The sequence below is a fragment of the Ambystoma mexicanum genome, chromosome 2p, assembly GCF_040938575.1.
Source record: "Ambystoma mexicanum isolate Mex_15411 chromosome 2p, UKY_AmexF1_1, whole genome shotgun sequence".
NCBI lineage: Eukaryota > Metazoa > Chordata > Amphibia > Caudata > Ambystomatidae > Ambystoma > Ambystoma mexicanum.
The window spans coordinates 1,438,097,704-1,438,118,186 of NC_090923.1; the positions used below are offsets into that span (position 1 = coordinate 1,438,097,704).

General features: G+C 44.8%; 1 protein-coding gene across 1 annotated transcript in view; it reads right to left on the reverse strand.

The window, feature by feature from the left end:
- The window catches only part of ASIC3 (acid sensing ion channel subunit 3), a 463,599-nt gene that overhangs the window by 189,953 nt on the left and 253,163 nt on the right, over positions 1–20,483 (reverse strand). The gene's annotated exons all lie outside the window — the stretch shown is intronic.

Here is a 20,483-nt window from a genome sequence, read left to right on the forward strand (position 1 = left end):
CCTCTCCTGAAGATGTAGCCTGTCCTTGGCCTGCGCTACCAAAAGATGGGAACGAGGTACACGTTCCAGGCTGCACCTGTGTCGCCTTCATGCTTGGGCTCACTGCGGGTTAAGTAGGAGTGTGGAGCTGAGTGGGCGGTTTGGCCACTACTCATCCAGACATTGAACTGTGCCTCAGTGCTCGACAATAGATGTATTATTGAACACCTTGGAATGGTACTGGAAGTATCTAGCTCGGAATGTAAGAGGCGAGTGCTTAAGTTTGCTCTGCTAGAAACACAACTGGATTTATTTATTTAAAGTTTATCTATTCAAAATGTTTGTCTAGGACCAGTAATTGTTTCGTGTTGGTAAGTACAGTATCTAGCAATGTATAGATTTTAACATACACTTACATAACCCAATTGAAATACTGAGCGTTTAACTTAACAGTGGTAATGTATTGAACTGAAACCGGACGGAGGCTTTCAACATATGATTTGATATGCTATTTTATTTGTATCACGCTCATACACAAGTGTTTCAGAGCGCAACAAGGCAAGGGAGGGGAACAGGGGAGAACACAACAACGATCTTACTAGGCCCAGTGACACTGAGAACGTGCAAGTGCAGGGGAGAGAGAAGGGGGAAAGTGCAAGGGGGCAGGGGGAGTGGAAAGTGCAGAGCAGAGGAGTACAGATAAATAATAATAAATACAATGAACAATGGTCTGTGGCTTTCAGACTAGAAAATGGGAGAGGAAGCAGAGGGCAACGTGCTGGCACAAGGCAGGGTCACCGTGTAGACAAAGGAAACACATGGGGTTGGTTAAACAAAATCATAAATCACAAAACAAGCCACCAAATAAAAGATCAAATTGGATGAAAGCCAGGTACAGGTGTGCAATATTGCTGGGCAGTGTTGCTCTGATCCCCAAACCTTTTGCAGAGACAACTACAAAATATTGCTTTGCGCTGTTTATTCAGAGTGAGCGCTGTTTTTGCAAATGTTGGTGAAAGATTGCCTGACACCGATACCACAATGCCAATGCAGTGTATTTGAATACTAATAATGTAATCAGGTGCCAAATCAGAACAATTATGAATTAATGGCAGATGTAAATAAATGATTGACACGACTCGTTTTTTTCCTTGCAGAAATGAGTGTTCAGCAGAATAGGTTTCCTGCTCATTGGTTTGAGCCATAACAAACAACGTCATAGTGGACTCATTTAATATAGTTTTTTTTGCATTTATATAGCCTACAAACCGTCAGGCACCGACCTCAGAAGGATGAAAGGCTGAGTTTGGCCATGCGAACCTCCGTCGGCAGGCTCTGCATGGATGTCAAAGCGTGCGCCCTGCTCGCTGTGCCATCTGACCAGCTTAATTGTGAGGAATGCAGTCAGTCATTTTACTAACACTTAAAAGGCGAGGGAGGTATTGCCCTTTCTATTATGAGTCCAAGAGCACACACTTCCTACCATGCCCCAACCCCACCCTCCAGGGATCTCTTTGAGCTAACTTTATCAAGCTTCAAAATCAAACTTTGCACTGGACGTGCCTGCCAGGATTTTTTCAAAGCAGTCTTCTGAGAGCTAATGGTTTCATTGGTGCTGTAAATGCGTTAGTGATGTGATAAAAAGGCCTTAACCCGATCTGCCTTCAACCACTTCAATTATAATCTCTACGCGTGTCCTTCACTGAAGTCATGTTCAAAACAGGCAATAGCAAAGCCAATAGTTTTGGCTTGGGTATAGGCACTGCAATCATATGCCCAAGTATGTGCAACATTTTCAAACTGGTCCTTTCCCATATCTACACAGAAGCCAGAACTGTTGGCATTGCCAATGTGTGTTTCAGATTGCCTTAGGAATCGCACAATTCAGTTGGAAAATACATTGCACAAAAGACGATTATATCATTGGTTAAAATGGTACATTAAATGTTTATGTTAAATAAGCATTCTAGTAAAAGAACTCAAGGGGATTCGTTTTTGTCCCAAAAAATACAGGTTTAAGGGAATCGAGTAATTATGAGCTATAAACACGTGTCCACTTACCCCCTTGAGCTCCAGAAATGTTCTTTACCAAAACATTCACAAACATACATGTCCGGTGCCAAAGGAGTGGGGGCAGGGGTGGACTGGGAACCATAAGAGGCCCTGGAAATAATGTTCAAATTGGCCCCATATTACACATTTTCAGGAAACCCAACCCTTTTCCTATGGGAAAATGTAGAAATACCATACAAAAGAGGCCCAGAGTACAGAGGCCTGCCAGGAAATCTCCAGAGTTCCCTATAGGCCAGTCCACCCCTGAGTGGGGGAGTAGGGAATTGAATAGGGCAACCCTCCACTTATGAATTACTAAGAGGAGCATTCACGCCCCTTCTTTGTCACCAATAGGACTGCACCCTAAAAGCACCTAGTGGTAGAATTGTGCCAAAAAATGTGTAGAAGTGTGAGTCCGGGGGTTGGGGGTTCTTGGGGTAGGCAGGACGGAGAAAGGTGCAACACGTGTTTCAAGGGGCTGTGGATGGGCCGGGTCTACTGCCAAGTGGGTGGAACAGGTAACAGAAGGAGGTCATTCAATTCTCTCAGTTGCAACCTTTACCTATGGCCCATGTGAAAGGAACTCTGCTGGAGCCCATGCTTGACACCTGCCTACAGGGGCCTGCCTCTGGAGAACTCTGTGCCAATAGAATCTGGTAATTGACTAGAAAGCCTGGATCCCAAGACTGCTCATCTTTCATCTCCTCTGGTCTGACAGAGCCTGAGGGGCGAATAGTCTGTGGTCCTGAGGTCTCCCACAGGAGTGCGTGACAGCACTCCACATGACCAGTCTCTTAGACTCCTACTATGCCTGTACATGTGTCCAGTGTCATGAAGGGGCACATCCCATGCAGCCACCGAAAATCCCATATAAATGGCCTGGACCTTTATCAACTGTGACATCCAAGCATTTCATCTGAGATAACAAATTGACAGGTTTTCCTAAAATCAGGAGGTATGGGATGTTGTGATAAATCCTTTCTTAGAGTTAGCAGAACCTCTTCCAGCTTCCAATAGTTAAGAGGAGGCCAGATAGAGGTCATTCAGGCATTGTGAATGTCCTGTGAAACAGATTTCGGTTTCGCTGTAACTGATGTATGGTTGTAAAGTGAAGAGGCATGTTTTAACTTCAAAAAGGACCTGCTGTCAGGACTCGACCTTTGGAAGCTTTGGCATTCCTGGAAGGGTAACACTGTGTAGTGCCTCTACGGCATGGTCTAGTCCTCACCCATCATGGTGGCCGTGTTTATAAAATTAAGCCCCGCCCACCATCCGATGCATTGTAACTGCTTCCTGATACTTTCGCTCCACGGCTAACCCCGTTTAGCAGCCTTTTCTTGCCTTCTTGAAATATCCCTCTCTCTCCGGTATTTTTCCTGTATTCTTCCTCTACTCCCTCCTTTGTACTCGTTTACTCTAACTCTTCTGGTATTCTGCCCTTACGTATTCCTACTCTCTTTGCCTATCTTTCGGCATACTCGCCTTCCGTACTAGCGGTTACCTCTCCTGACTCCTCCTCCTCCGCAGCGCTCCGCGTTCCTACCTTTTCTTTCCGTGGTCCGGTCTGATCTGGTAAATTGGGTCTTTTTCTAGTATCCTTACCTTTTTTCCTTCTCTTTCTTTCTGCCTTCTGTTCTTGCCTTTTCATAGGCTCGTCCATCTCAGAGTCTTCTTTCCCTGCCTACTTCTGGTCTGTATACTGGGAGCTCTTCGGCAGCGCTTTAACTTGATCTCAGAGCCCTGCAGTGGATTTTCCCATCGGAACGATATTGCATCCTGCTGTTCCAAATGCCAAACACCCGCTCACCTGGAATCCCATCTGCACATTGTTTTCATCTCTTGGAAAACCTAACTATCTACGAGGACAACTCTTCAGGGTTTTTTGACGCCAATCCGGCTTTTTCCCTGACTATTGGGGTTTGGCTCCTCTGAGTCCTCCGGAAGAGGTCCCCATCCCTGTCAAGGTGGCCTCTGAGGGAGCCAGGCTTTATTTGCATGACAGAAAGTCCAAAGACAGGTCGACTAGAGATCTTCCCCGACCCACAAAGAAGCTGTCAACTTCCCACAAGGACAGTGAAACAGAAGCCACAGGTGAGGAGTCGGGGGAGGAAGGGGCTAGGCCTGACACCTGCTCCGGAATGGTGATAATGGTGGAAAGGAAATAGTGGAATTGTTCACAGTAAAAAATAAATTGAGTGGAACTCTGCTTCCGATAGTTCCCGCTCACTTCGACCCCTGCTTTTGGGAGCCAAACCTCAGTGTAGTGGTGGATGGGGTAGTTGGATGCTTCACAGAACTATGATATTGCCAGTGGGGAAAGCTGTGGTACAGAGGAAGTTACGCGACCAGAGAGGGGGAGACTGCGCGGTTAACAGATTGATTGCCTGATTTATAGGTTATTTACAATGCGCCTGTACACAAGTGTTTCAGATGGAGTCTCAAGTTTCAATGTCGAATTTTAACTCTTCCCTTTTCCCAGGGTAACACAAACGTTTTGAATTAATTTTGTTCAATGACGTTAATTACAAAATCATTTTTAAAAAAGCGAAATAATTATATGAGTTCTAACCATCCAAATTCTGCCAAAAATGTCATACGTAATTAAATGAAATAATGAAATCACCTGGGAGACGCCACCCAACTGTCAGGCCAAGCAGCCACCGTGGGGACCGTGAAAACATTTAGCAAAAGCACTGCCCTTGAGCAAAACAATGGCAGACAGTCCAAAAAAACAAAATGGGGGAATTTACATTTGTAAGGACGTAGACGGGCTTCAAGAGTAGAGCGGAAAACAGGCAAAGTGGGAGCTGAGCAGATAGAAAGAGGAAGGGAGTGGGATGGATAGGTGGCGCTGGGATACATGGATGTCTGGGTGTCACTATGGGGGTGCAGGGAAGCCTGGGTGGGCCAGGCTGTATGGATGGATATATATGGATGGGTGGCATTGTGTGGATGAATGGTTGGCTGTTCTTGGTTGGTCAAGAGCTTGCACCTGTGTCTGGCAGAGAACGCAGTTGAGGAGTTTCAGCTGGGGCCCGGCAGGGGGCAGAGTTAAGCACCCCTTTATGAAAAGAGACAGGCATGGCCCTGCTTCCAGGGACTCACAGGCAGACAGGCACAAGAAAAAGCACGCTGGCAGATATTACGTCAAGAAAGGTAACAGGAACATCAGATTGACAGCCAACAGCTTAAAACCTACCACTAGACTTTGGACTAACTTAAAGTTACAGCCCTCGAGCTTCAAAGGTTGTCATGACTGAGCTCTTGCATTAAAACGCTGGTCCAATGTCAGCTTTCCATTGAAAAGAGGAATATTGTTGGCATTTGAATACCAAAAAGGGTGAGGTTGTGGGACCCTAGGGGATTCATACCTCTTGAGAGCAGGGGCGAGATTGTAAAAGAGTTGAAATGGTGGTACCTCAAGTCCCGGGACAAGAAAGAGGGGCGTGAAGGTAATGACTAAATCCCTGAACCCTAAGCAGTGCCGCCCTTAGCGGCAGCAGCGCCCCGCCGGTTTAAGAAAAATGTGGTGCCCTCCCCGCACCCCAGTTCAATGCGCGGCGCGCCAATTCTTTTTTGTAACTCCCCACTCTGTTAGCTGAACAGGGAGTTAATCACTGGAATAGGGAGCAGGGAGGTAATAATGTCAATAGGGTGCTGAGGCAATCGCATCAGCACCTTATTGTTATTAAATGCGCCCCACGGGCGCATTTAATTACAATAGGGCACCTGCTGCGCCTTCTCCCACTACGCCAGCTTGGGGAGCCCTTGAAAGACTCCCCCAAGCAGGGGTCGCAGGGGCTAATGGCACGCTGGGGGGCTATGGCGCCCCGGCAGTCACCTGGCACGCCCTACCCTAAGGTTGGGCCTGACCCTAAGATCCCAAATATAAAGCCTTTATTTTTCAAATTGATGGGGTGCAATGATTAACCCCTTAACTCTCTGCGCTGGTAGCATTATGCCTCTAGGGTAATGTACTTTCACAGGGTTTCCAATGACAAGGTCATCATGAACAAGAACATGTTACATTTCGCCACGCCACCCATTTACCCTCCCCTGTGCATATTGTTAAAGGTGCCGCCTGCTGGCTGCAATCATTCATAGCCCGCTGCCATGCTTCTTCTTACCATTAAAACAGCCTTACAAGTTGCAAGCCACTCCCCCCCTTCACCACCAACCGCCCAATGCGATCCTTCCCAAGGTTTCTATTGTTATCGTGATAGCGGCCAAGTGCACCATAGCAGTTGCATTTGATATTGATGGATTAATCCCTTGTTCTTACCATTATTGTTATTATTATTACTGAACAAACGGTGGCTTCCAAAATGGCCACCCGACACCTTGCATCTCTGCTAATAACATTACCCCCGTTACCCTTTTCATTGCCCCTGCCCGATCACGTTCCAGCTGTGTAGGGGACGCCAGTGTTCTCACGCGACCATTGAGACTAAAGTAGAAGGTGCATACCTGCTCAGGACACACAGGTGAACTGGATTGGAATATAGAAATATGGGGACTAACGAGGAAACCTAATGTGGACAAGTAAGGCTAAAATCCTACAGTGATACAAGAAAAATTTGAAAACTACCAATCACAGATTAGGTAGTTTGGTCAATCAAGGATCTTGAGGACATCTGCATGCGTTCATTTGGCTTTGGAAAATTACTGCTGATCACTGGTGTGTGTATATCACAATATTAACATTACTAAATTATAGTTCTTGAAAAAGAGCAATGTGCTTGAAACACGCCTTGGCAAAACCTTTTTGTTAAACAAAATGGAAGTAAAACACAAATAGTTGATAAATAGAATTTTAAAGTGGTATTATGACTGAGACACTGAGGAGCCAGCAATGCGAGGTGGATAACTGTTGGAAGATCTTTCAAAATATGCCATTTTATTTGAAAAGAAAATGTATCACAATGCCTTACTTTCCCTACTCTGTTGATGAATTCTCTGCCTGCTCTAAATGCTAAAGGAACACACTCCAACATTGAACAACTGGCCCTCACACTAAACAACAACACATAAATAAAAATTATTGCAATTCAACAAGACATGAACAATATACAATTTCCTCAAGGATCTTCGAATGTCCTGGGTGATCTCCCTTCCCAGGATTTAAAATCACTTCATGAAAAACTGTTCAATCAGAGAAAGAACATGTCTTAAGTTATTCTTGATGATTTTTAAAGTCAAAACAAAAGTTCGACAACAAAAGGTTCCAATGGTAACAAATCTCCTGATTTGGGTAGCGTCATACACTTTTCACTTCTAGAAAAAATAGCCACAATGGCAATCTTGGCCACAATGCGTTATCACTAACATAGGTAGATCCGCCACAGTTAAACAAAAAAATAAACACATGGGGCACAGTTTTGATGAACAATTAGGACTTCTTGAATTATAATTTTGACGTTCAAAGGGGATGTTTATCAGGATGCCTTCTTGATACTGCTACTTCTACTTCAACATTGATTCTTCTACTTGCTTCACCATGACAACACACACCTCATGTCCCACAGTATGTCACCTTGGCTTCAACAACTGCAATGCAGCATCTACTCACAACCAGATATACCTCTTTAGCTCCAGGGCTTTGGACAACTGCCACAGCTTCAATGACTTTTAGACAGACTGCCACAACTTCAAGGATTGTTAGGCAGACTTCGACAAGATACATTTTCAAAATGGTTTAACCTCCTCAGGTAGGCAAGGCACTCTTCCTTAAAACAGTTTTCTTCAAATGGGCAGCCTCTCTGCCTCTCTTGTCTAACTGCCATGGGAACAAACAGGGTTTGCCTTCAAGGCTCCCTTTTCTCTGGCCGTGACCTTCTTGGGCATTACAGCTAAAGTCTGCTCCAGGATAATCCTTTCCAAGTTGCCAATTACCTTTCCACAACTTCAGCTTTGTCCTTCTCCCAGCTATCATCCCATACAATTACCCAGAAATCTTGTTGCCACCCTCTAAGCTTCAGGTAATACTTGTGCACTTGTATCTTGCACTTATATCTTAGGCCTGATTGTTAGTAACTTCACCATACAGCTGAATTACTTTAAACTGAGATGAAGGTTCAGTTTCACTCTTAGTATGGGGTACTTCTTGGCTTAGGCAATGCTTGTTCTCCTCTTCAGTCTTTTCTACTCTTGTAATGAAAGGTATGTCACTTGTATACAAAGTATAAGGTTCAGTCTTTCAGGAGAAACCGCAATTAGGCACATTCAAACACTCTTTGATGTAATTTTCAAGCTTTAAAGTCGGTTGTGTAATTGTATTCTCATAGAAGCAAAGGATAGAGTTCAGGCCTCCTTGGGAAACACAATATGGCACATCAACCATTCGTTAATGTAGTTTTCCAACGATAAAGATTGTAACTTTGAAATTGTCACAGTTAAGTTTTCTGCAATGGTCTACACAGCGTTCCCTTTTATAAACTGTGAACATGCAACCACTCCTTGAACATTAATAGTCTTTAGTTAGTGGGACAATGGGCTGTAACAGCGTTAGCTTCCTACGTGACCAAGAAGCCTTTTCCTTGTTACATGTGTGTTACATTTTCATTGTTCAAAGAATCTTTCAATACAGCAGTCCACTTCTACTTCCTGTAAATCTTACGCAAGTGGCAAAGGAGCTGGTTACTGTTACCTGCAAGACTAGCACAATGCTTTAAAATGCTGTGCTTAACTCACCTGCTTCTGAAGAGTTTTCTCTGCAGGTCGCACTGCTTTCCTGACTTCTACTACAACGTCTACTGCTTCTGGCTTGCTTGGCATCCACACCCTGCTCCTGAACAGGTGTCTCTGATCCGGCCACACGTATTGGGAGTTTCTCTACACCTGAGATCTTCGACTTGCCAATTTCTTCTTGCCTCAGTGTTTGACACGCCAACCGCTCGGCAACCACAGCAATCAGGCTCACATGGGGAAAACTGTTTCTTGAGCACGTCTTCCGCTGCGCAGCCTCAGTACTTCAGAATTTGGGATGACATGACTCTCTCAGAATATGCAGGTGAGATCTGTTGTTTCCACATTCCGGCTTCCCTCATGTTCTCCCACTTCTGCTTGGTTTATCAGCCTTGTGTCTTCCTTCTGCTTCCACTGCCACAACCTGCACTCCAGCCACCATTCCAGCACCGTCCACTCCTTCCTCCTTTCTCTTCCTGAGGGGGCCATTTATGCCTCCCCCATTCAGTGATAATTTTCATGTGTGGACTATTAGCCACGATTTGGCTACTAGGCTTAATTGCCTGACATTGACAACTGCATGCCTCCTCAGCCCTCTTCCAGGTCTGAGTCTATCTAGGATTCTGGGACTTGTAGTTTATTTTAACAGCATTAGGTTTTAGCATATTTGAATGACTTTTAAAGGTAGGTTTAAATCCCTTAAAGTTATTAAGAGAGCTTTATGACGATTAGCCTTTACAGAGGAAGCTAGTTTATTGAAAACAACAGTTACACATTCCTTTATAGCGTACCCTTGGGTTGGAGGAAGGTGTTTAGTTTGGAATACCAAATAGGATCTGTCTTTTGGTAAATTCTGCTCAGATCTTACACCATTAAGGTCCACAACTCGAGATCTAACATGGGAGTTAGGGTCATCAAATGACAATAAGCCATTACCTCTTTAGATACCTTGGGAAGCTTCTTCCTTCCAGAGGAAAAATACTGTGTCTCATCCCACGGAATCTCCTTAGCACACTGGGCCTTGTCTCCTCCCAGGTGATCCTCCTGCAGTACACCACCCCCAGGGTTGGGATAAGGACGTGTCTGCCCTCCCCAGGCCACCTGGGGAGGAGACTTTAGGCAGGGGTTCAGTCAGAGATCCGTAGGATTCTTCTCAGACACATTGTCATAAGAAAGTGAATGATTAAAGTGGTAATACTTTTTCTTTTAAAGGAAGAGACTAAAGTTCTCATAATAATAACATCTTTGTTTTAAGGCACAGGACACAGTCCCACATTTCCACAGAAATCTAGGTGTTATATTATTTTTAAATATTTCGAGGCTCTGGGAGGGATTCCTGGCTGTGCAGTGGGATTGCGACACCGTAAACACAGTCTTTTATCTGACACCCAACACAGCAGTGATTTAACACCTTAACACAAAAAATACAGTTACATCTATTAATCAAAGTATGATAATGCCTTCAGCACCAATTATACATTTCACTCAGTGTCAAAACATGTCATACATTTGCACCTAAACATTGGCCTCCGAATCCAAACAAACCCACATATAATAACACTTTAAGTGGGGGCATATGCCCTGAGTGCTGACATGTCACATATTTGTACATCAACATTGCATTCCTAACCGCAACACTCCCCATACAGTAACAAGGTAGGTGGGGACATGTGCCCTTGCCATCAGTGTTGGACTGATGTACAGGGACCTGTGGGCCTCTGCAACAAGGGCATCTTTCTTATAGGTACCCTGGTTTTATTCTCCTTTTAACCTCTCACCCATGCATTCTGCCCCCTTCCTTCCATGTCTTCTCATCTGCCACACCCATTTGAAGTAAATAATTTGTAACAAAGTTTCCAGTATGGTAAGCTTCACTCTTAACAAATGTAAAATGTGAGTTTTCAATGATTTCAATCCCTATGTAGGGACACATGGGATTTAAAATTCCCTGTTTGGACCCATTCTTTCCAGCTTTTCTCATAGGAGAATCTCCCAACCCTATGGAGAAGGGTTGGGCTTGAATAAGTGGCCACTTTGAAAAACTTTTCCAGGGCCACTTTTGCTGCCCAGTCTCTCGCTGCCTACCATAATAAACTTGATCCCCCCTTGCCCTGATGCACCCGCCTCCTTCTTTGAACAAGTAATTGCCGTAACAGTGTGCAACAACACCACCGCCACTCGGTGTTCCCACAGGGTTTTGGGAGGCTGCGGGCAAACATTTGGTGAGGCATACTTTCTATTTATGTTCTGGCCCAGTGGCACCACCAGCAGGAGACAAGAGAACTCTCCTTTCAGTTTTGGACTTTTCTAAGTAATTTACAATTACAACTCCATGTGCATGAGAAATCTGTGAAGGATTAGAGAAAAGAATGTGCATCTATGTAGAGGTGCGTCTCCAGAGATGTCCCCTATCTTCATGATATGATATGGCATTTATAACGTGACCTATACACAAGTGTTTCAAAGCGCAAGTGTTTCATCCACATAGGGACACACAATATCCTGTTTGCAGAGAAAAAGTCACAGCAAAATACTTTGCATCGGACTATCGTAAGGGTTTTTGGAGAGCAAACCAGTGGTGGCCTGCCAATATGGGTGGGGGGCGCCGCCCCCTTATCTGAGTGGAACCTCCGGCCTGAGTGTCAGGCAGCACAGTCCAACCATGCACTTGCACGACTGGCCTAGTAGGATCGTTGTCTGTCTTCCCTCTGTTCCCCCTCCCTTGCCTCGTCGCGCTTTGAAACACTTGTGTATAGGCGTGTTATAAATGCCATATCATATATCATATCATATCATGTGCATTGTTTACATGGCGGATTGTGCTGCATGCTTCTTAGCAGGGGCATGTCCCTCGCTATGCATTTCTTTGGTTTGTTTGCAGCTTTGCAACAATGTAGCACTTAATAATGGGAGGAGGGGGGCACCGGAAAACCAGCTCCAACGCCTCTCACTATTGCTCTAACAGCATTGACACACTGACGGACAGGAGAGGACTCCTCTCCTGTCAGTCATCGTGTCTAAAGGAGAGGGCCGCATTCGACACCGTTCACCACCGCCTTCTTCTCTCCCTCCTTGCTGACAGGATGGGATTCTCTGGCACTGTCCTGAATTGGTTCACCTCCTACCTCTCGGGAAGACACCAGGCAGTCCAGAAGAAATCGTTGCAGTCCAACCAACTCCAGGTCTCCCGCAGAGTCCCCCGAGGCTCTATCCTCTTACCAATCCTTTTTGAACTGAACATGGAGCCTCTGAGTACTCCACTCAAAGATCCCAACATCACCATCCACCAATACGCGGACAATACTTAGTTGTACATGAGAGTAAATAGCACGCAGAAGGTCATTATTCTCCGCGATTACCTAGCCAGTTGTTGGTAGGGACCCAGGCTTGGTTCATTAAGGTAGGCTTAGCCTACACCAATCACTGGGGCCCATTTGGGTTTAAAACAGGGTTGAGATGCTCTTTTGGCAGACCACCTGAAGACGTTGAATGGATCTTGAAGGTATATGAGGAAGGAGAAGTGTGGGGACTTGCAGACTGTTGATTTCTATTGTTATGTATTTTTTCATAAATTGATTAAAAGCTACAGTAACATCTGATGGTAAAATGTGTTCAATGAAAAACATACATTAAAACACGTGTAAAACCAGATGCCTCGTAGGTTTTTTTTAGGCCCTTTTCGCAATCGTTGAAATAAAAGTTACCTTTTTAGGGTGTATATAATAACTTGATGCAAATCTCTTATTGTCTTAAACCTAGTCTTAACATGTGTGTCACCTTTTTTTATATATATGGAAACAGCTAATTTGGCGAGTAGACCATTGTTCATGTGTGTCCCTAAGTTTCCTCTCTGGAGGAGGAATCATGCAGGAATGCACAATCTCACACTGCAGAAATGCTGTATTTTACAACTTAAGATGGTGTTTGTTTGTGATAAATTAATTATAATGTGTTTATCTTTGAACAGTAACACTTAAATTCCTTCTCCTCCAAACGCTACTGAAGTGTAGTGCCTTGACAGCAACTTTCAAGAATGAGTCCTACCTTTATGTTAGTTTCCCTGTTTCGGTTTCTTACTTCTTAAATCTGGTCACCCTAGCATGAGGAGGCAGGTAATGCCCTGCAATGTTAAAAAATCAAACCGGGCGGAAGTGATATGCACAAGGGGAGAAGCAACTCAAAATAGGTCAAAGGGTCTTTCCTGTTATATCTGAGCTGAGCACACCATGGAAAGGTCCTCGCTCTAAGCACGGGACGCAAGATGCATTTGACCAATGTATATGTCGACCAATGGCACAGAATAAGGTACACATTGTGGGGCGGCTCTGATGGTGCCAGCATCAGGAGTTTCACTGATCCATGTCACAGAATCTGCATTTATAGTGAAGAGGCCCTATACAGCACCCTTCTGCTACTGTGTTGTCTTTGCTAAGCAGGGCTGTGCAAGAAAAGACGGGGGGGAGCTGTTAGTTGGACAGGGCGAGAGACAGATGCACAACCTGCGGTGTTGATTGGTGCCGGCCCAAAGGACCACGTTCCTGTGTGCTTTTATGTGTAGTTGGCATAGTCGTTTGGGGGGAGGATAAGGGGGAGGGTGTTATCCCAAAAAAAATCCCAAAGACGGAAAGTGTGGCGCTTGCTTTAGGGCTTAAGGTCGGTGCTGGCTACTAATGGGGGGCAGTGAGGTGGAGCTGAACAGAGCGGTGTTGCTCAAAGTTTGGTGATCTGCCAGTGGTGATGACTAGGCCTATGATTGCTGTTGGGTGCAGTCTTGCTGCGGTGTAAGGGCGGGATCTGGAGGGAGATTGGTCATTTGGGGGTGGACATAGTGAGTGTGTGTTGGTGAGGTGGTGTATTGGGCATTGGGGGGGAAAGCGCTGGGAGAGGAGGGGAAGAAGTACATGAGAAAGTGGAGTAGTAGCCATGGTGGAATGCACATGTCATGAAGAAGATTGGCTTGTTGCTTGTTTCTGGGGGAAGTTGGTAGTTTCCCTTTTAGTTGCCTCACATCTGATCTTGTAAGTGCATTGCGGCGTGCTGGTTCTGTGCTGTGTGGGAGGGCTTCAGCTATTTCTGTAGTTTTGAGGACAAGATCCGTGGGCGGAGGACGAGGCTATTCGGCCTTATGAACAGGCCCTTTAGGGTGGTCGTCTCGTAGACTGATAGGTTAAAAGTCCATTTTTTAACACAGCCAGTAACACAGACAGTAAAACAGTTCTTTGATTACCTTAATGCATTTGAGTGAATTGAAAAAATTGTAAATATTTTGGTTTATCTTGATTTCAGAAGACTACTTGACTTCTGTACAACGTATTGTATTCTATAAACAAAACATGTTGTATTCAATCAGCAATGAGGCAAAACATGCTTTTATAATCATGATTCAAAGAGCTGTCCACTACTTGGACTGCTCCACAGGCTTCTATAAAATGGCCGCTGCTGGATCCGGGCTGTAAGCAGGAAGCCATAGCCATGCTTGATCAAGCAGCTCTGGCACCTCTAATATACACCTGCAAGAACTCTGACAACGAGCAAGCTCTCTACTCAATACTTAACAAGCATTGGCCAAGCAAACAGTTTGGGCTTTTTTGTATGAATGGAATATATATTGTCAAAGCACTGCCATAGTGGGACTTTCCGCCATAAGGTGGAAACGGCTGGGAAATTGTGTGAGTACCTGGGCAAATGATGTCAGTGCCCGCCAAATAACTAAGCAGAAATAAAAACTATTGGCTTTGCCAGTGCATGATTATAACAGAAGAAAAGCTGTGGGATCGCAAATAGAGTCTGTGCGCTAGTAATCACTGATTAGATTAACAGTTCTATCGAGAATTGTGAGGTGTCAGCAGCATTACCACCCACGCAGCCAGACCACCCTGGCTGGAACTGAAAACTGGTAGAAGGGAGGGTGAGGTGGAGATGCGCTAGAAACTACAACAATAAGGCACACAAATAATATAGTTGATGTTTTAATTGTAGCAGAAACAGCCGACACGTGTTTCAACATGCTAGTCGTTCTCAAGGCTGAGTAATTAGTAGATCATGATAAAACAACAACAAAAAGGGAAGTTACAGATCAAAGTTGATACACACATTAACAACATCATCGCATAAACAAAAGAAGGCGATTGAAATTAGAGCAAAACAAATGTACCACAACACATTGTATGTGAAACACGTGTCGGCTGTTTCTGCTACAATTAAAACATCAACTATATTATTTGTGTGCCTTATTGTTGTAGTATCTAGCGCATCTCCACCTCACCCTCCCTTCTCCCATGATTATAAAAGGACTACAGTGCCAGTAACAGATGCAAGGACACACACACTCCTTATAAATGAAGTGACTGAAGGTAGCGAGTGTGTGGTTAAAAGAACACACACACAAGCTGTATGACACTCTACACATCTCATCTTTCTTCTATCTCTTCACCAATGTAACAGTTTTGCCACCAAATAGGCAGCACATTTTTTACATTTGCCAAAGGGACAGCTTCAAAATGACAATATGGTCCAAGTGCCCCCACTGTCGCGCTCTATCCACTAACGAACCTCATTTCAGGGAACTCTGGGCAATTACCTTTGTTAAGGTGTCAGTTGGGGAGGATCTGCAGACATGTGTGGCGGGAGCTTCCATCGCCCCTTTCCCGGTGGAATGTTAATGAGGTCGGATGAGGCCCAGTAGATAGCCCTGGATGCATATAGCGTACAGAACAACTCTCAGGGCAGAGATTGAGGAGCCTCAAAACCCCTGACTTGGAGCAACACTACCATAAGCATTTGAACGTACACATTTTCTGGGAGCTGAGGGAAATACATGCGCGTGTGTGCACACACGCGTTGAGTCAGGTAACTTAGGTTAGACACGTTTTGTGCTATGCAAAATTTCAATACCACTTCTTAGGTGATAAAGGTGTGCACCTTTTATACTTTGACAGCCACATTATTGGAAACACGTCTTGTTGTTTATGAGAGGGGTGCAGAAACAATTGCACCTTCCATCCAAAAGATACAAGCCTAGTGGAAGTTTAGGGGGTTGGAGGAGGTGAGGGTTGTTGGGATCAACACATCATCTGTGTGTCTTCTATTTCCTGTTTGTTTGCATTCATTTTCCTGCTGTGCTTTGAACTGTTCTCTGATTGTAGTGGTGTGAGAAGTAAAAGTCACTGTATATTTTTGAGTTATGTCAGTGTGCTTGACCAAAAAGGATGTTTTGTCTTTATGTTGCCACCACATTGGTGGCTGATGTAAGCTGTCTATTGTAATTTGACATCAATAATAAATTAATAATTATCTTCTTAATACACACCAGACTGGTTCCTAGTCCATTGGGGCACTTGGCATTAGTTGGGATTGGGTGTGAGACGGGTTGGAGGCCTCCTCAAATGGATCTGACGTATAAAAATCAAAGCGTTTTTACTGTGCGTCACAGTCATTGTAGGGGAAGGAGATCCCTGGCGTGCGTGTGCCGTGTAATAAACCGGGACAATGCGGACCGATCATTTTAATTGACTTTATAGTACTGGGCTATCTTCTGCGAAAAGGTTTGCCTCCTCACATTCCGGTACTATTCATTAGCACATGACTGTCTCGTTCTTTTTACAGAGGCCATTTGAGTGGAAGGGCTCTAGACAGGAGAGAGACAACTAAGGGCCCGATTCATGGAATTCTTTGCACGGTTCAAAGTGACTTTGCACTGCTGAAGAGGGACTTTGCACTGCCAACACAACCCTGAATCATGGAACTGCGCAAAGTGTATTTTTGCAGTGCAAAGTCCATGCAAAGTCAGTGCATAGTCATTTTTGCAGTAGAAAATGACTTTGGACGGACTTTGCACCCTGAAAATACACTTTATATATCTCCATGAACAAGGTTTTTGTCAGCAGTGCAAAGTCACTTTTCAGCAGTGCAAAGTCACTTTGAACCGTGCAAAAAATTCCATGAACCAGGCCCAAAGTGTCACGGGCATCCCGTGAGCTTATTTGACACAACACAGTTTGCTGTTTGCCAATGTTCCAATCACACAGTCTACTTAGTTGGGTGTCATTAATTCTTGTAAAATAACCCAGATGAGATTTTTTACCCAGACAGCAGTTATTATTCGGGTACTTGTAGATGAGGAAATACAGCCACAATCCTTCACCTTTTGCATAACATGTTTCTATGAGGTTTATCGTGTGACTGTGTACTTTTCAAGCCAGGTCTACACCTGAGGGAATTATGACAGTTCATGAAAGTCAAAAATTCGCACATAATGTGATGTTCCGCTTTGCTGTATGACAAGCATGGCCCTAGCAATCACAGAGCAAAAGCTTCATCTGCACCGGGCCCCCACTGATCTCCACGGACCCCCCCAGATGCTGATAAAGTTCACAACTTTGCTTTTGATTTTTCACACACAGCCGCCATTTTGTTTGTGAGACATGCCCCTGGAGACATCGACGCATTAAGGACATGTGCAGTTCATGTCATATCTTTTTAGGTAACTGACGGATATGTGAGCGCTCTGTGTGCTGTGCTGTCATGCTCTGTAGCACGCAAAGTTGCTGCAAACAGCAATGGTATTTTCTCTCAATGTGATGCTTTTGGTGCAAGAGAAAAGAGGCAGCCAAAAGGCCACACATTGTTCTACACAAGACCACATTGCATTACCTCAAACATCCAAAAGGACCAACAGACTGTTGGAACGGGAAATCTGTGATTTTGTTATGCTCTGCATGGGAACGAGGACGGTATCAGAGACCGACAGCAAACTTAGGCCGGTTTCCCAGCAGCACGCAGCATACTCTCTCTTTATGCAAATTACCTTGCTACTGCTCAGATCCTCTATTTTCACATCCGCAAATGCACCATTGACAAGAAAGCCTGTCTCTGTCCTGAATATTTGCTTTCTCAGAAGGACAGTCATTTTTATGTTTCCAATGATAAAAAATGAAATCCATTTCCTTTGTGTGGCAGTGCAAGTAAATGAGATTCGGAGCAATACATGGGAAAGAGGGACATGTCTTGCGAGGATAGCTCAGGGGCAATGTGCTCGCCTTGGAAGCAAGACAACGAGGAGCAACACAGGTTTGATCCCCAGGTCCGCACTTCAGAAAAAGGGTATTAAGTGCGATATAAATAACCCATCATAAAATGATAAAATATAAATTATATATATAATGCAATGGGTGAGAAACAGAATGTTCCATCACTACACACTGTCCACCAATACAAAGCAGAAAGCACAACGCCCCACCACACAAAACTACAACTAAACAATAGTCCCAAGGATGTTCACCCCACGGAAACCAAAGAACCCATCAGGATAGAAGGATACGAACGTCTGAATACACAGGCTCACCAATACGGATCAACCAGGACAACACACCAGCACGACTCCGACCCTGAACCATTCGAAGCCTTAACCTACCAGGGTCACACTAGATAACCTGAGAATAGCTATTAACCGCCCAGTCCCACACCGGAAGATTAGGTTCAGACGCACCTACCAATCCAAACTATACTCAATAGGACACAGTTGGATCAGCGCAACATTACCAAAGCGAGTCGGCCCACGAGGAACCAACAACATCCCAATCCACAGGTATACAACTGTAACGGAACCATAAGCACCTGAATCAGGATACAGACCCACTAACCCAACCCTCAATCTTCTAGATACTTAAACCCACACAAACCACACAACCACCTCTCTCCCAGCAATCCGCACGCACTTTACCACACCGCATCAACAACACATAAACTTCACCCACAGCACTCGAGGCCTTCGCCCGATCCGATACTAGCACCAAAGCCCAGCACTCGGTGCATACCGAGCTGAAGCTGCCAACAGCACACCACCTCTCCCACTCTCCTTCTCCCCTTCTTCCCAACTAACCTTACCCACCCCCCCTGTTTGCAGATCTGCCCGAGCGTGTGGGGACCAATTCCGTTGGTGACGGTGCGCTATACAAGTACCGCTAACATAACATAACATAACATCCCTGAGTGGCGAGTCTGCAGGGCATTATCTAGACAACATATCACTCAGGGCAAACAATCTAGAATCCTCCCCTATATTGGATACTGCAACCCCCCGGCATTAGAAATCATTGCCATGTAAACAAAATCTAGTTTTCTTAACATGTACAGCACTAAAAAGTAGTAAGTAGATGTGTAAACTAGACAACAATATTGCAAACAAGACTGCACTTTAATGATCGCATCTTCATTGTCTAAAGAACAATCGTCTAGTTGTCGCTGCTGCAAAAGTGTTTCCTTTGTGCACATAATCTATTTTTGCCATGATTTCTCTCTCAATTAAATGTACAGAGAACATATCCCCACTTCATCCATCCAAGGCTGTAATTATGTTTTCATCAGATTTAATTAACTGAAACCCCTGTCAATAATCAGCAACAGCACCTGCAAGCAAGATCTTCAAGGAGACTTGCACATTTAGAAACAATGCATATTTCTTTGTGTGCGGAAAGAATTCCAACAAAGACATAATTTTCAGTATTCCCAACACATAATTGTTGTCACTATCAAGAAGTATAGTCTCATAAACTATGATTCTGACTTTTGTTGAACTGCGCACACTGAGAACGGAATCATTTTTATGGACTCCCGTTTTTGGTAGCAGAGGCACAGTGATAATACATGATTTGCCCAGAATCACACACTTTGGTCCAATGGCGAAGCAGAGATTTGGGTAGAGCTTGCACATTATGCGCTAGACCACATATCTTCCCAACTCTAATTGGTCCAGATGTGTGTGAGTGGGAGCCTAAACACGTTGTCTGGGGGTTGTACAGCTGTGCAATGCAGAATTAAAGTCACCAGTGAAAGTAAATGCATGGTACGGTCACCTGCTTGCAGGCATTGCTTTACACAGTGTGGAGCCTGTTAGGCACCCTTCCTATGTTTAATTACACAATATTCGCACTTCTTAAGAGACATGCCACTAATAGCAGTGACTGCCAACTAACGTCTCACAATTCTGCCCGTGAGGAGGCCCTGATTGACGGTAGGTTGGCTGTGCTTGTAGGTGGTTTGTAGGGCCAGGCTCCCCTTTTAAGAGCCCCATTCCGAATTGCCTCGCGAGGCGGCTGCTGTAAACAGAGGGTGGACTTGTGAGCACAATGGAGCTGGCTGGGAGAAGGCATGTGATTGCGAGGGAGTCACCTAAGTGTGAGTGCAGCGGCTCACTCTGAATTTGTATTTACCCCGATCCCTTCAAGCTGGCCTGTTTGGCAAGCAGCCTTCTTCACATCAAAGTCTTCACCTGTTTGTAGTGTGCTGTCAGTAGCATGCATGCCCCTAACAGTGTGCGGTTAGAGTGGCACGTGTGTGCATTCTGTGTGCTGTTACCTGCATGATAACACATGTACACATAACCAGTAGAGCGAGTGCCTGTACGTGAATTGCGATCAAAGCAAGAGAAGTGTGCGTGCCGCCTGTGGTACGCACGCATGCAGCAGGATCACTACGACATGCATGTGCATGCAGAGTTATGTGTCTCTATGCAATGCCATGTAACGTTACTGAGCTTTTGTAGAGCGTGGCTGCTGCCATTATTCGTGGCATCTTGGCGCTTAGGGACCTACAGGAGAATGGGTTGACATTTGATTTACTGTTCTGAACATCTGGGCAGATCACAAGGATATGGACTCCACCTGCAGGATAAGCTTCCAGGTGTTTTAGGGTGCAGTCCACTGCGGCGCGCCCCCGTTGTCATGCTATGCTGATGTGGGTACACATGCTTATCTGGCCAATGACTGCCC